General features: G+C 46.7%; 1 protein-coding gene across 19 annotated transcripts in view; it reads left to right on the forward strand.

Moving 5' to 3' along the window:
* Window positions 1–225: 225 nt before the first annotated feature.
* Window positions 226–14,452, forward strand: part of MAP2 (microtubule associated protein 2) — a 468,623-nt gene continuing 454,396 nt past the window's right edge. For 18 of the 19 annotated variants that reach the window (XM_061607844.1, XM_061607838.1, XM_061607849.1 and 15 more), the window contains exon 1: window positions 226–313. The gene's annotated coding sequence lies outside the window, so the exon portion shown is untranslated. The remainder of the gene's footprint in view (window positions 314–14,452) is intronic. The other variant, XM_061607843.1, reaches the window with a different exon arrangement.

Raw genomic sequence — 14,452 nt, forward strand, 5'->3', positions numbered from 1 at the left:
ACATTCAAAACCACACACTGCTTGCTGGGCTTCTCCCATGCCAGGACCCACCCTGGGTGGAGGCTGCTTAGTAGATTGGTGAGAGGTGGGACAGCAGTCGGAGCCGCGCTGTAAGGAGCTGGGCGGTGACTAAAGTGGAAAGGGGCGGGCTGCAGCTGGCTCAGGGGAGGGGCGTGGCTCGGAAACTGGCAGCGGCGCACAGGCAGGCTGCTGCTACCAGGCGGTGGGTGCACTCCGTGACTGCGGTGGCAGCGGGTTTTGTCTGCGGCTTCTCTACGGGCTGTTGGTTCAGCAGCAGCAGGAGGAGGAGGAGGTAAGGTCTTCCTGTTTTTCACAGGTGTTCAGATGCAGTCTTCCTCGGGGGGCATCCATCCTTCTAGGCTCCAGATCCGGGTGCTGTCAGCTTCCTCACCCTCGCCTGGCAGAAATCCAGACGAGTACCCCCTCCGTCTGTTTGCCAGCCCCACTTAGCGTTGAGACCCCATGAAGATCTGCTTAGCCACATATTCTGCCGATCTGCAGAGATCGCTTTATGGAAGGTCTTTATTAGATTTTTAGTGGGTTGTCTTTATACAGACTCTTAAAAGTGTGACAAAGGCAAATAGCACATATATATCTTTATACACCAGCTGATAACTTCTGCAGGTGGACCTGGTCATTAGTGGACTGATGTCAGTTTCCTTTGTGGCAATGGCATGACACACACATATACAATGTCATCAAGCTTTATTGGATAAACTGGAAAGCTGTAAAGCAGAAAGCTGTTAAGGGTTCGTCTTAGGCAGGATGGTAATTCAAATCCAAGCAGTCCAAGCTAGCAGGGGCTGTTTTTTTCTCCCTTCTAAGCCAGGGGAAATGCCTTGTGCTTGGGGGATGGAGGTGGTTGTTTATGTGTGTCTGTCTAGTTGTAAACAGAAGAACATAGGGAAGAATAAAAGATGCAGCTGGCCCTGCCATCTTACAGCTGTTGAATACCGATGAAATGGGAGCAGGTTTGTTAAGGTGCTGCATCTCCACCAAGATGGGTTTTCACCAGTGGCTTGAAAACCAACATATGCCATTTAAAATTTGGTCCCTTCCCCCCTCGAATGGAGGCGCGATCATGCAACACCTTCTTTATCTCAACCTTCTTCTTTTGTTTAAGGGTGGAAATTTCAAGAACATTGGGAGGGGTGGAAGGAGGTGAGCAGCAGCAACGGCACCAGAAAAAAAAATCGGGAGGGGGGGCAGAAGGGGCAAAGTATATTTCTAGGTGGGCAAAATATACTAGGTGGGGGTGAGCTCCTTGTTTGGGGGGCTTCCCCCCGCCCCCCTTTGGCGCCCCCGCAACTGGGAGAGTCTGAAAACAGAGGGAGAGCTTAGTTTTTTTTGTTGTTTCTAGGATATCGAGCATCCCTTTGAGTGAGCTTCAGACACAAAAGCCCTTAAGAATGTAACTCTACTCGTAAGCTACAGTAAATTGATCTGCGAGTCTAGAGAAGCAACACTGTGTGGGGAGCAAAAATGGGGACGCGCAAAATAATGAGCAAACTGAAGCAGGTGTAAAGATGCATCCGCTTTCCCATTTAAAAAAATTGTATTAAAATAATCAGCTATGAGGAAAGCGATGCTTCAGACAGGGGGGTCATAGCCGCAGCAAGGCAGCGGAGAACAAAGCCTTTTCAAGTAAGAGAAAAATTATGCAAAACGCTCCACGCGTAAGCTGCCGCAGGTAAATGGTACAAAAACCCTTTGCCAGTGCAGTTGTCTGGTGCAGCCTTTTGTGTTTCAGCAAAAATGATCTCCCAAATAAAGACTCGCTGACTCATTTGCGTACAGGTTTGGATTGCTGTTCACACCCTAGCATTTAAATGAAGGCTGCTTTAATGGAGACACGGTTTTGGGAACGGAGGGGGCGTGTCTGTGTGGGCTGTAAGAATCTTGTCCTCCCTTCTGTAACTCAGCAAATGTATAGGTTTCTTTCTTTCTTTCTTTCTTTCTTTCTTTCTTTCTTTCTTTCTTTCTTTCTTTCTTTCTTTCTTTCTTTCTTTCTTTCCACCTAGAATTCTAGAATTTACAAATACAATCCCATTATGACAGACTTCATACCTCTTAATCTCTCCCCTCTCCCTCTAAATAAACTGCAGAGAGTAAGCGAGAAATAGTTCATTAATATAAATACATTATTTTAAATCTGAGGAGCCTGTATCATGCAACATTTTTTTTCTTTCTGTAAATGGCATGCCTTTCCTGCTCTCTTGTCTATAGACATTCACAGTCATACATGGGGCTGGTTTATGAACTGTGCAAACCCCTCCACAACTGTTCTTTTGTTTCTACAGCTGTTATTCCATACAAGGTATAAGGAATTTCCCTCTTTTATTTCTATATATCCAGTTTTCCACACTCACCACTCTGTGACAGAGCCTCTTCTTTTTTGCACAAGTGTCAAATTGGGCTTGTGGCTGCACCTAATAATAATAATAATAATAATAATAATAATAATAATAATAATAATAATAATAAATTAATAATAATAATAATAATAATAAATTAATAATAATAATAATAATAAACCTAGGCAGCTGCATTCAGCATATCCAGTGAGGAAAGAGGCAGGTCTCAGCTGTAGGACTGATGGGTTTTCTGTAGCTGCTCTCTGGTCTCCTTTAACTGAAGATGTAGTTCTAGTAACTTGGGTCCAGAAGCCCGAAAAGAATTTGCTGAGAGGGCATTACCTCTGTGAATTGGCACTGACATTTCTTCACACTGTTGCTCTTAAATGGGCGTCACCCTTGCCTGATGTAAAATAGCAGCAACAGGGCCCACTCATTGCTTTTCTGAGCCGCTGTAGGGGTGAAGCCATGACATTAATTTATTAAATGGTGTTGCTTTCCAATGGGCTGATGCTATTCAGTGTTGGCTGTGTAAACAAACCCTTGCATTCAGATCAGTGGTATTTTAAAACCATGGGATTAAAATGTACATATTTAAGTGTATAACAAAAATGTCTCCGTGTTGATCCAGCCTTCAAATGTCTGCCAAAATTATATGTAGCTAAAATATGCATGCCAGCCATAGCTGTCAACACAGCAGTCGTCATCCATTGTGGTCCTTGGTGCCAAACAAGTTGCCATGTGCTCCATCTCCCATGTTCATGGAATGGAACCCTGGTCTTCAACTTTCTCTCTCTGCAGTTCTTTGTTTCCTTGTCTTCCTTCTCTCCTGCTGAGAAGACATGACACTCATAGGCAGCCAGCCCATCATGTGCCAGATCAGAATTAACACACAGGCTAGCTTTGCGCTGGGTACAGCAGCCTGAATGGCTGGGATGTGAATAGGAGTGGCTTCCCAAGCCATCTGCCTCAGCAGAGCAAAGGGCTTTTCTATAGAGGAGAGGGTGGATTTAATCGCCAGCTGTGCTGTTAAACTGAGGGGCACTCTGTTAAAAGGAGATTTGACATGACATGTATAATTAATTGCCTTTCAGATATTGGGAGAAAGAACTAATGTTTTCTGCCTCCTTGATATAGATTCCGTGCCCCTGTGCTCACCATTAAGCAGATTGTGGAAGTATTCCTTGCCCCATATTTCCCACCCTGGTTCTTTGCTTCTCAGGGAAAATAGACCAATAAGCTTGATGCTGTTTAGTTCTTTCAATCCTCCACCAGCAATTCAGGTGTGGAGGAGATGAAAGGAAAAACAGCTACCCCCTCATTCCCACCCACCCCGGTCACACAAGTGTGTTTGCACTTGCATTCAGAGTTAGTGTGAGACTGAGGAGACAATATTAGCACCTCCACGTGTGGCCACTGTCATTTTTATTTATCTTTAATATGCCAGTGCTCTACAGTGCCACAGTCTCTGGACACTGTGCAGGTTTATAAGAGCAGCCATTTACCTGGTCACCTATGGTGAATAAGAACTGCCTCCAGCTCACCAAGCAGAAAAGCTTTTCAAAAGTTTGTTCCCCCCCTTCCTCCTTTTAGGTGCCATAAGTAAGTGTGGTGAAATAAGCTACTGAAAATTGTTGTAAGCTAGTCATGATTGTGGATGTATTTGCACGATTGCCATTGCATGTTCACAATGTGCTGCACAATCCTGAATTCAAAGAAGGGCCCACAGCTCCGTGCTAGATCACATGGTTTGTGTACAGGAAGTCCCAGGTCCAGTCTCCAGCAACATTAGACTCTTTGGTAGCAAGGCTGAGGGAGAGTCGTCTGGCTGAGACCTTCGAGAGCCACTGCTAGTTGAAGTAGACAGTGCTAAGCTAAATGGGAGACCAAGGGTCCCATTTGGTATAAAGCAGCTTTACATGTTGAGAGTAAATAGGTATGGGACTGAAGGATGCTACCAGTGCAGAAAGAGTTTCCATACAGTGGAAGAGCAGTAAAGAAAAGAAAGGAGGGCCAACTCCCTGGGACCGTGGTGCTGTTGAGGGAGTCCAATGGGACCACGGCGTGGGGGAGGGACTTGTAATCCTTTGTCCCTGCCATGGTCTTAATTGGAATTGGCCCCTTGTACTTTCTACTTGAAATGGGAGGAAAGTTCCTGTTGGTATCATTGAGGGCTTTTATTCCATTGCAAATGGCAGGTGCACCAGGGGCAGGGGGATTCTGACTGTGGTTACAGAGACTAAATTGTTATAGCCCCTCCTTTCCTCCATACCATGGTTGCAACCCAGCTTGGGTCTGCCCACGCAGGCTATTTGTGAAAGAAAACTGAGCTACACAACACCAAACTATGTGGCAAAGTCACATCTTCTTTGCTTGTCAGACATGCAAATTTATTACATCATGGTGTGCCCAATGTGTTCAAACCAGAGCTTGGAAAAGTTACTTTTTTGAACTACAACTCCCACCAGCCCAATCCAGTGGCCATGCTTCAAACATAATCTTCAGTCAGATAGCAAAGGCTAAAACAGATGGAGAATGTTTTATCATTGAACATTGGAGAATCTTATCTATCATTTCTGACCCCCGGTCTGAAGTTTGTGACTCCTTCCTCCCCCACTCCTGCCATGGAATTCTCCTGTGTGTGTGTATGCAGTTGCCTAGCTGGATCAGTCATGTAGTAATAAATTCAGAAGTGCTGGGTCCCTTCGTGAAAGTCACAGTCACATGCCGTCCCTTTTTTTCTTTTGCTGCTGGGTTGAGAATGAGGTTCTTGTTAATGCCTTCCCCCACAACAAGGAGCCAATCAGCATTAAACGGGAGAGTGTTAGCTACTGAAAAGAGTCTTCTCAGTGGCTGACTTATCTCCTTTCTCTCTGATTGGCTCCAATTACCAGGCAAGGAAAAGCAAGCAAGTTAGAAAACTCTTGTCAGTGACTAGCATATTCCCCTTTCATGCTGATTGCTTTGTAGGACACTGAAGATATAGGGACCCTGCTCCCAAAAATGTAAAGGGTCTAAGAGCCCCGAGACATGGGATAACTACACCCCTGGTTGCAACCCCCAGATTCCTATGTTTTATTTTTTTAAAAAAATGGTTCTAGCATTTTGTAGAGCCTGGGATAAGAAGCAAAAGGTGCAGCTACTATTTCCCTCATTTGTTTTGTAAAAATCTAGCCTGCTCCCACCTTTCAGTGATCTTAGCCAATGAATGAACTTATAACAGTGACAGACATTTAGTAAAGCAGATCTATCCAATTGGACAAAGTGAAGGCTCCAGTGAAACACCAATTGTCTCAATCAGGGCTTCTCAAATTGTAGTCTGTGGACAACCAGTGGTTCATGAGCCTCATTCAGGTGGTCCGTGGTGTGTCTGTGGATTTGTGGATGAAGACAGGAGAAAGCACATTCATTGCAGTCAATATTCATATTGATTTTTAATTATATTTTAATTGTTTCTCTTATTTCTTATATTGAATTTGAATTCTATGGAATAGGATAAAATGTACAATAAATGAAAAAGCAATAAAATACAATGCAATCAGAAATCATACAACATCTAGCATAGTACACTACAATTGCTACCACAGGCAGAAAACTCATTAAGTGATCTGCCAAGACTCACAATTTTCAAGTGGTCAGTGGGGAAAAAGTTTGGGAACCCTGGTCTAGACCAGTGTTTCTCAACCTTTTTTTAACCCATGCTCCCTTTAGCTAACATAAAAATCTTCCCCACACCCTTTCAAACCTGGCTTCCCTAATTATTTTATTTTAATTTTTGAAAGGATTGAAATAGTTTGACTTTTAATTATAAATAAAATTTTGGGCTTAGTAATAAAAGCGAATCAAATTACTTATAATTTTTAAAAAAGTTTATTCAAATGTTACTTACATTGTACATATTTTTGGGAAATGCTCATGCTCCCCACCAGAGATCTTCATACACCCCCCCTAGTGGGGTGCCCCATCAGTTGAGAAATGCTGGTCTAGACTCTAGTGATGATAGGAGTTTCTTGGTATGTTTTTAAAGCCTTTTCGTGCCTCTTCCTTGGTGAAGAGGTGATTATTGCTCAATAAACAACTCTTCAGGTATCCAGGATTTTAGAGCAGCTGTTGGTGAGCAGTAGGGTCAACCCAAGAAGAAAAGGTAGCAACAAAGACAGGAAACCATAACCTTTCTAATTCAGGTCTTATTTGACCAAAAAAAAAGAAAAAAAGAGTGATTCCTCCCTCCCCTTGTTTGTTAGATTAAAAAAAAACCACACAAAAATTACTATGCCAAGACCAATGCAGATAAAATCCATTGTAATTATATCAATATTGCAGTGAGCAAGGCTGTGGCTGAGAGATTGTGGGTTAGGCCAGCTCTGCAAAGTAGCCCAGTGTTGCTATACAAGTTGGAGTAGTGTATGAGAGTAGTCCAGTGTTGTTATCCTGGTATGCTTGGTTCTTTTAGGGAGATGCAGTGACGAGGCTGCTGTGAAGTTGATTGTATCAGCAGTGCAATTAATTGAGGGCTGGAAGGGGTAAAATGAGCCAGGGGGAAAACTGAGGGCTTCAGCAATGAATGGAAAGACATCTGAATGCCAGGTCTACTCATAGATGGCTAGCAGGTCTACTGATTGAAAAACTCTGGAGGGATAGCCCCCTTTCTCAGAGGCAAAGTCTACCCAGGCCTTGCCAGTGGTCAGTCACCAGCTCTGCTAGAAATACTGGTGTGTTCTTTGACGTAGTTATGTCTGTTTGTTCGTTTGAAGTATTACTCCCACTGCCAGACAAATTCCCGCAGGCACCCATGTCCTCTTCCCAAATTAATCTGTCCAGGACAGTGTGTGATACCCCTTCTTGGATTTGTCCTAGCCTCTGCACCATTTGTAGAGACTCTGTTTACAGAGGAGGTGAGCCATCCAGGAATCCAGCCAGTGGCTGTTTGACACCAGCATCTCTGCACTATAACTGTGCAGTTCCAGCGCAAGGATTCCCTGCATTGTAAAGTGTTTAGGGTCATGGTACATGTAAGTCCTTTTTACATTAATAATGAAGTTTTCTAACCCTAGCCCTAACCCTAACGAAGTTTCCAGGCAATGCAGTTATGGTGCTTTTGGCTGCAAAGAACATGCTGCTCCATTTCCTTGCATGGCCCAGTGCCAAGTAAATGTATGGAAATTAAAGTCTGCAGCGTGCTAGTTGCGAAAAAGTGAATTGCCAGGTTAATTGCATTAAATTTCTTTGGTTCAGACAGTTTGGAGCTACTGGAGCCCATTGGTGTTTAACACATATCTTCTCGTTCTCTTTAATTACATGTGCCGATGATGTCCCATGGCTTTGCAATGCTGCAGAGCTGTCGAGCCTCCGCTCTCTCTCGATGAGCAGGGAGGGGGAAGGCATGAATTGCAGGCGCCTCCACGGCCAGAAGGCGCGGAAGGTCCAGCAGTTGTTGTGTCTTTTCCAGCCTTGGAGGAAGGGAGTGTGTTAGATGCTCCGCCAATTCCCACAGGTGAACCCTCCCCCTTTCAAGATAGTGCTCAGCCTCCAAACGCCCTCTCGGAGCCGTTAGGGGAGGATTCCGAAAGAGCAGTAACTCCTCCTTTGCCAAGTTGTGAAAGAGCAGTAACTCCCCCTTTGTCCACCCGTAACTTAGAGATGTCTGAGGCTTCCCCGCCTTCTACTTCCCTGTCTGTTGATAAGGACCCTGTTTTGTCAGATGAGCCCCTGGAAGTTCGCCCCCCTTCACCTCGCTCTCGACGGTGGGAAAAACGTACTGGTCAGAGGGCGGGGGTACGAAGGAGTGAGAGATTGCGCTCCAAAACGTCCCCTATATAAGTCTGCTGAGTTGGGAGGGGGGTGTTGCGTCAACTCTCTTTTATGTTGCAGAGCAGGTCTAAAGTGTTGTTAGGGAATTATAGTGAGTTATTGTAGGAACTCTATGAAGTGCACTGCTTTTGATGTATCCATTACTCTAATAAAACAAGATTTACTTGCACCACCGTCTCAGCCTCTTGGGTCCGACTCTGGACGGGACAGATTGATGCAACCACCATCCCTACTCGAATCTGTTCCCATGACGGATGACATGGATCAGAACAGAGCAGCAGGGGGAATAGCAATAACCATGGAAACCTTGTATGCAGAGATCCAGAACCTCCGAGGCACCACGCAAGCCTTGCAAGCCAAGAAGAGCCTTCATTGCCCAAGTTCAACTGCACAGCCAAGAGCAGCGCCAGTTCTTGTAAAGTCCCCGGTGCGACTCCCTATTCGGTACGGGGGCCAAAGTGAACAGTTTGTCACGTTTCTAGCCCAGTGTGAGTTGTACATCCAGGTGCACCAAGCAGAGTTTCCGACGGATGATGTGAAGGTGGCATTCATCATCAGCCTGTTAGAAGGCGAAGCGGCCAAATGGGCCACCCCATACTTGATTCGCAGTGATCCGGTACTGCGGCAGTTTGATGCTTTTAAGAACGCGATGGGGGAGATGTTCTGAGACCCCCAGAGGAAGGAGACAGTGGCCCACCGGCTGGGAACTCTAAGACAGGGCAGGGGCTCTGTGGGAACATATACCAATGCTTTTTGCGTTTTGTCTCAAGAAACAAAGTACAATGACCCACCCTTGATGTATTTTTATCGAAGTGGACTTAACTCTGAAGTTTTCCCGACACCCTACGAGGCTTAATCCAACTGTGTTTGCAAATCGACAGCCGCCTGGAGGGGAGGAAGCTGGAACGAAGGATGGAATCTTCTCAGGCTCCGGTTGCTGCCCTGCTACCTCGCGCATGCCCCATTCCCAGCATGAGCGTCCCGACTCTCGTGGGAGAGGAGCCCATGCAAATTGGGGGGGGCCAGACCGCGCTTGACAGAAGAGGAATGGGAGAGGCGCCGTAGGGAAGGACTGTGTCTGTATTGTGGGCGATCTGGCCACCTAGCCTGAAATTGTCCAGCCAAGATCGGAAAACCCCAGCCGTCGGAAAACTCCACATCCCAGCTCTCATAGAGGCCAGAGAGTTGGGGGGTGCTTCAAATTCTGAGCCTCCGCCATGACCCCTTCCATCTCAAGGGGCACTCCTGTTACCCATTACCATAACCCTACCCTCAGGCAAGAGTTTCCTAGCCAAAGCTATGATTGACAGCAGAGCCTCCTCTTGTTTCATGGACACGATCCCCACGCACAAACTGAGTCAGCCGTTGGCAGTGGAAATTATAGACGGCCGACCCCTGAAGTCAGGAGGGGTAACCAGGGCCACTGAGGGTTTGTTGGTGTGGGTCCCTGGGCATCGAGAAGACCTGTCATTCTATGTGGCTTCCTTGCCCCGGTTCCCAGTGGTGCTGGGTATGCCTTGGTTGGTACGACACCCCCCCACCATATTCTGGGATGAAGTCGTGGTGGTGTTTACCTCCAAGTATTGCCACCAACATTGCCAGCCGGTGGGGGAGCTGGAGGTTTTGGCAGGAGTGCTTGGACTCGGGGAAATAACCTTGCCTGACTACCGGGATGTTTTTGACAAAAAGGAAGCAGATCAACTCCCTCCTCACCGGCCCTATGATTGTTCAATTGACTTGCCAGGGGCACGCCTACCCACTGGGCGAATCTACTCTCTCTCCGAGCCGGAGCTAGCTGCACTAAGAGAGTTTCTGGACCCAATTTGAAGAAAGGCTTCATTCACCCTTCGCAGTCCCCAGCCACGGCACCACAGCTATTTGTCAAGAAAAAGGGGGGGAGCTCCGCCCGTGTAATGATTACCGGGCTCTCAACCAGCTAACAATCCCCAACAGCTACCCCTTGCCACTCATCACGGAGATGCTGGAGCGACTGCGATCCGTGAAAATTTACACAAAATTAGACCTGAGGGGCGCTTACAATTTGGTGCGAATAAAGTAAGGGGATGAATGGAAGACCGCTTTTAATACCCGTTACGGTCAGTTTCAGTGCTTAGTAATGCCATTTGGATTGTCGGGCGGGCCTGGAGTGTTCCAAAATTTCATGAATGACATCTTCAGGGACTTTGTGGACCATTTTATGATTGTGTATCTCGACGATATCTTGGTGCTCGGACACCCCCGAAGAACATGACGCACATGTGCACGTGGTGCTACAGAAGTTGAGAGAGCACCGCCTGTACACTAAGCTGGAAAAATGTGGGTTTGACCTGACCCCTCTTGACTTTTTGGGGTACCGTGTCTCCCCGGCTGGGGTAGAAATGGATCTGGAGAAGGTTTGTTGTGTTCTCATGTGGCAACCCCCCAAGACAAAGAAAGATTTGCAGCACTTTCTGGGGTTCGCAAATTACTACCATCGGTTTATAGCCAACTACTCCAAGCAGACTGCACCGCTTACGGACTGCCTGAAGGGCTCAGGACCTTTCCGTTGGATGGAAGCCGCTCAGGAGGCGTTAGAGAGCTTGAAACGGAGATTTGCAACAGAGCCAATTTTACAACACGCAGACCCCGCACTCCCTTTTGTGGTAGAGACTGATGCATCGGATGTGGTGATCGGAGGAGTTCTTTTGCAACCATCGCAGAAGGGAGAGGGGTTGAAGCCTTGTGCGTATTTCTCAAGAAAGTTGACAGATTCAGAACAAAACTACACGGTGTGGGAGAAAGAGCTATTAGCCATCTGGGATGCTTTTGAAGCTTGGAGGGGGGCTTAGAAGGGGCGCAGCATGAAATCGAGGTGCACACGGACCATCGTAATCTAGAGAGTCTACACACCGCTCGTAAACTCAATCAGCGACAAGTGTGCTGGGCCCAGTTTTTCGCATGGTTTCATTTCAAGGTCCATTACATCTCCCAAGCAAAAAATAAGAGGGCTGATGCCTTGTCCAGGAAGCCTGAATTTTTGGGGAACCCCACCCCACAACCCTTACAGTTTGTGATTCCTCCTGAGAAGGGGGTAGTTGGGGCGTGTCAAGACTCTTGGGAGAATGAGGTGAAGGAGGTGCAAAAACAGGACCCTTTCACCCAGGTGCAGCGGGCTGGAGCGACCACACTGGATGAGACAGAACAGAAGGAATTAATGTGGAAGGGAGATATATTGCACCATCAGGAGGCGATTTACATGCCCCCAGGAGACGTGAAGCCAGAGTGCTATGTCAATGCCTTGATTCCCCCACGGCAGGACACTTTGGGGTCTTCAAAACTATCCAAGTCGTCACCCGGGACTTCTGGTGGCCCAAGGTGAGGAAGGACATAGAGCATTAGGTCCATTCCTGCCCTACGTGCATGAGAGCAAAACATGCCACCGAGAAGCCAGTAGGTTTGTTGGAGCCCCTTCCTACTCCTTCTGCTCCAGGGAGAATGATCGCTATGGACTTTATTACAGATCTCCCCACTTCTCAGGGAAAAACCACCGTTTTGGTGGTGGTCGATGCCTTTTCAAAAATGGCTCACTTCATTCCATGCGCTGGACTTCCAAACGCTCAAGACACAGCCAAGCTATACATCCAACATGTGTACAGGTTACGCGGACTACCAGATAGTCTGGTCTCCGACAGAGGAACGCAATTTACTGCGCGTTTTTGGCAAGCCCTGTGCAAGTTACTACAAAGTGAATTAAGACTGTCATCTGCTCATCATCCTCAAACGGATGGGCAAACTGAGAGACTAAACACGGTTTTGGAACAGTATTTACGCTTTTATGTGGGTTATCAGCAGGACAATTGGTTGTCTTATTTGCCTTTAGCAGAGTTTGCCTACAATAATGTGGTGCATTCGAACACACAACAGACCCCGTTCTTTGCCAACTTCGGCTACCACCCCAAGGCGTTCCCTGCCCCACAGGACACTCTCTCCGTTCCTGCTGTGGAGGATTACATGCAAGTACTTCACGCTATGCAGCAGTTACTTCAGGAGCAGTTGGAGCATGCTAAAATGGATTAAAAGAGAGCCGCTGATCAGCATCATCAAGAGGGGCCCCTCATTCAAGTGGGAGACCAAGTTTGGGTGTCTACACGTTATCTATCTATGCCTGGCCGGTGCCGCAAGTTGCAGGACAGGCATATAGGACCTTTCGAAGTGGAGGCACAAATAAATCCCGTGGCTTATAGACTTAAGCTCCCTGTCACTTTCAAAATGCATCCCGTTTTTCATCGGGCAGTACTGATGAAAGACTCTCCTCCTGACCCGCATCGCCCGTGGGTCGAGCCAGTGCCACCGGTTTTAATTGAGGGGGAGGAAGAATACGAAGTACAGGAGATACTGGATGTGAGGAAGAGATGCAGGTGCCTCCAATATCTCATTCATTGGAAGGGATACGGTCCATCAAAACGTTCGTGGGAAGCAGTGGAAGATGTGCACGCACCAGACTTGGTGAGAGACTTCCATGAAGCCTATCCTGCAAAACCCAGACCTCGGGGGAGGGAAGAGTTAAGGCATGGAGAAGGGGATGATGTCGAGCCTCTGCTCTCTCTCGACGAGCAGGGAGGGGGAAGGCATGAATTGCAGGCACCTCCACGGCCAGAAGGCGCGGAAGGTCCAGTGGTTGTTGTGTCTTTTCCAGCCTTGGAGGAAGGGAGTGTGTTAGATGCTCCGCCAATTCCCACAGGTGAATCCCTTTCAAGATAGTGCTCAGCCTCCAAACGCCCTCTCGGAGCCGTTAGGGGAGGATTCCGAAAGAGCAGTAACTCCTCCTTTGCCAAGTTGTGAAAGAGCAGTAACTCCCCCTTTGTCCACCCATAACTTAGAGATGTCTGAGGCTTCCCCGCCTTCTACTTCCCTGTCTGTTGATAAGGACCCTGTTTTGTCAGATGAGCCCCTGGAAGTTCGCCCCCCTTCACCTCGCTCTCGACGGTGGGAAAAACGTACTGGTCAGAGGGCGGGGGTACGAAGGAGTGAGAGATTGCGCTCCAAAACGTCCCCTATATAAGTCTGCTGAGTTGGGAGGGGGGTGTTGCGTCAACTCTCTTTTACGTTGCAGAGCAGGTCTAAAGTGTTGTTAGGGAATTATAGTGAGTTATTGTAGGAACTCTATGAAGTGCACTGCTTTTGATGTATCCATTACTCTAATAAAACAAGATTTACTTGCACCAACGTCTCAGCCTCTTGGGTCCGACTCTGGATGGGACAAGAGCTTAGTTTAACACTCTTGACTGTTTTTAAAAAATGAAAAATTACCAGGTTAAAAATTCTAGATCTGCCACTCAGACAAATCAGTGTATCCCCTTCTGCTCTCAACCGAGCTCCACTAATTTACATCAAGCAGTCTTCTAGTCCATTGACTTATTTGTCACTGATTTGTCCTGATTGAGGCACTGACCTATACACATTTCAGATCGCTTTTATAATTTATGTAGAATTCAACTTGTTCTTTGCTTCACAGAGCGTGTAGAAATTTATATTGCCTGTTACTGTTCCAGTGATAAGATCTTTATGTCCATCAAATGCTCAATCTGGAATTTATTCTGGACTGTACCATTTCAGGCTGCAGGAAGAATGGTATCACATTTTTTGAAAGCTCCACCATTCAAACAAACAAACAAGCCCACTATAGCTTTCTTTGTGTGCAAAATAAATAAATTGGGGTAAAGGTTCTAGCTTCATTCATTCTCCTGATATGCATATATTTTTACATTCACAGTTGTTCTTTAAAAAGTAGTAAACAGGTGGGATTTAGAAATGCCATCCCATTCCAGCAGCAGACTGAAGTGGCCCAATCTTAGAACACTTCTTGAATGGGTAAATATGTCGTAGAATTGTAGCATTCTTAGGGAACAATAGTGCTGTAGGCCAACCTCCTGCTTAAAGGCAGGACAATCCATCCAACAACCAACCCTCACAAATCAACAGTGTGTGCAGAGAGCAGCAAGAGCAGCAAGTGTCCTGCAAATAGGTATCCGAAGAGCAAGTTGCTCCAGATGACACCAGCAAGAGCACCAAACCCCATGCTGCAGGAGAACACTGTCCAGCAAAATCAAATCTCTGAAAAACAAATTAGTCACGGCCCCTAGGCAATGCATCCCAAAACACCTTGAGCCATGGTCCCCTAAATCTCTGCTGATGTGTGTGATGGTGACCAAGGTTCTGGGTGCATGGGCTAGCAGTCAGATGAGAGCTTTGGCAATGAAGATCAAGACCATGCAGTTAATTTGCAT

The sequence above is a fragment of the Rhineura floridana genome, chromosome 2, assembly GCF_030035675.1.
Source record: "Rhineura floridana isolate rRhiFlo1 chromosome 2, rRhiFlo1.hap2, whole genome shotgun sequence".
Classification (NCBI taxonomy): domain Eukaryota; kingdom Metazoa; phylum Chordata; class Lepidosauria; order Squamata; family Rhineuridae; genus Rhineura; species Rhineura floridana.